The sequence below is a fragment of the Trichechus manatus genome, unplaced genomic scaffold, assembly GCF_000243295.1.
Source record: "Trichechus manatus latirostris isolate Lorelei unplaced genomic scaffold, TriManLat1.0 scaffold00031, whole genome shotgun sequence".
In the NCBI taxonomy this organism is placed as follows: domain Eukaryota; kingdom Metazoa; phylum Chordata; class Mammalia; order Sirenia; family Trichechidae; genus Trichechus; species Trichechus manatus.
The window spans coordinates 10,372,010-10,374,826 of NW_004443967.1; positions in this window are offsets into that span (position 1 = coordinate 10,372,010).

Sequence of the window (2,817 nt, forward strand, 5' to 3'; positions counted from 1 at the left end):
ACAGTCTTAGGAGAGATAAAATGCTTACTGGAAGGGAGTGGATAGCGTTCCTTGCGCTGCTGTCTTCTATAATAGTAAGAAAATACTGTATCTAGACTGGGCCCTGGTGGTGCAGTGGTTAAAGTGCTTGGCTGCCAGCAGAAAGGTCAGCAGTTTGAACCTACCAGCCACTCCATGGGAGAAAGATGTGGCAGCCTGGAAACCCTGGGAAACCCTATGGGGCCAGTTCTACTCTGTTGACTCGATGGCCATAGGTTTCGTTTTGGATTGGTTAGTGTATCTAGTCTATGGTCCAGCTTAGCACTTTCGATGCCTTTCCTTTCTGCCCCAGACTGACTGTCTAGCTTTGCACAGAAGTAAGAGTCCTAAAGTTGGCAATCACTTCAAAAACAAGTCGGCAATCACTGGTTCCTTTTCAGAAAAGGTATAAAGCCGTGGTTCTCAATGGTGGAGGAGGGGATCTTGTCCTCCACGGGACATTGGGCAATGTCTAAGATATTTTTACTTGCCACAACTGGAATGTGCTTTTTATGGATTGAGTTGTGTCCCCCGAAAATATGTGTTTTAAATCCTAAACTCTATACCTGTGGTTATAATCCCATTTGGGAATGGGTTTTCCTTGTTATGTTAATGAGACGGTATTAGTGTAAAGTGTATCTTAAGTCAATGTCTTTTGAGATATAAAAGAGATTAAACAAGCAAGGGAGAAGCAGAAATGGGGGAAGATAGATGCCATGCCACATGAAGATCACCAAGGAACCAAGGAACATGGACCTTCCCCAGAACCGACCGAGAGAGAAAGGCTTCCCCTAGAGCCAGTGCCCTGAATTTGGTCTTCTAGCCTCCTAAAAGCTGGAAAGTGAATAAGAAGACCGAAGAAGAATTGATGCCTTTGAATTATGGTGTTGGCAAAGAGTATTGACTATACCATGGACTGCCAAAAAAACGAACAAATCTGTCTCGGAAAAAGTACAACCAGAGTGCTCCTTAGAAGCAAGGATGGCAAGACTACGGCTCACATACTTTGGACATGTTATCAGGAGGGATCTGTCCCTGGAGAAGGACATCATGCTTGGTAAAGTAGAGGGTCAACAAAAAAGAGGAAGACCGTCAACAAGATGGATTGACACAGTGGCTGCAGCAGTGGGCTCAAGCATAACAAGGACTGTGAGGATGGTACAGGACTGAGCAGTGTTGGTACATAGGGCGGCTATGAGTCGGAACCGACTTGACGGCACCTAATAACAACGACAACAACAGCCTCCTAAACTGTGGGAAAATAAATTTCTGTTTGTTAAAGCCACCCCCTTATGATATTTCTGTTACGGCAGCACTAGATAACTAAGACAGAGCTACTGGCATCTTGTGGGTAGAGGCTAGGGATGCTGCGTAACATCCTACCACGCACAGGACAGCCCCCAGGAGAAAGAACTGTCTGGTCCAAAATGTCAATAGTGCCGCAGTGACACACCTGGGGTCGCCATGAGTCAAGATTCACTCCACAGCAACTGGTTTTTGGTTTGATTTTGTATTAACATAAATAAGCTGTTATAGAAAAGCATGACAAAGAAAAACAACAGAAACACCTGTAAAGCTACTATCTGTAAATAACTACTGTTAACATTTTGCTAAATAAACTTCTGGCCAAGTTTCCCAAAGAGGAGCTGGTCTCGTATTGTTGGAGTAATAACAGTAGCAACATTTTATGGCGCTGACTCTATGCCAAGCATTATTCCAGGGCTTTACCTGTAACCCATTCAATCCTCACAATACTACTGGGAGTTAGTTAGGTGCTATTTTATTCCCATTTTATGGATCAGGAAACTGAAGCAGTCAGAGGCAGGCTGGCCAAACTTTTACCCCTGTACTGTCCCACCTGTCTGGAACAATGATTATCTGGGAGATGGGGAAACTTCTGTGAAATCCCACTGATATTCATTGAATGCCAACCACATGCTCAGCCCTGGGCCAGGTGTCTCTGCCCTCAAGGGACTCATGGTCTAAGGGTAACTGACAGGTAGACAGACAACAGAGCTCAGCGTGGAGTGCAGTAACTGGGACACGCCTCTGGAGGCAGCAGTTAGCCCTTAATTTACATCCAAACTCCAGGAGGGAGTCCAGAGCCATTCTTAATTAAAATGGTCCATCCTTATTATTCAGCCTTCGTGTGTCTGGCATTTGAAGCATGCTTAATCATAATTTGCTTTATATTCTTGCTCCCGAGTTTTATAGCAGGAGATGTCAGTAATCAAAATAACTCCTCAGGCTTTGTGACAAGGTAGGGTTTGGAACACCACGGTCTAAACTTTTCATTTCTCGAGCAGCATTTAGACAGGTTTCTCACGGTGTCCCAACTTTCACATGTGTTTCCCTGAATGTGTCACTCCTTTCCCTCATCACCCTGCCATTTCTCTTTTACCAACAAGGAATTTTCAATAGTTTAGAATCTTGAAATATACTGGCACCCACTATAATATAATCCAGTTCAAGAAGCCCATTTGAGCTCCACGTGGGTACCAGGCACTGTGATAGGTGCAGGGGGTGGGGTGGGGGCTCACAGTTGTGTTTACAACATATTGTGACGATCTGGTGAGTAACATGGTGAAGACAGCACACAAAGGGCTAGAGGAGTCCAGAAGGGACGCGGATGCAGCCTTTGTCCACACTATGGGACTGCATCATGGAAGGGACCAATCATCTCGGGTTACTGGGGACTGAGGAGTTTCCTGGGATGCAGGATGTTCAGTGCGAACATCAGGAAAGTGCTGGGTGAACTTGGACGGTTGGTCAGCCCACACCACGGATCAGCCGGAATAC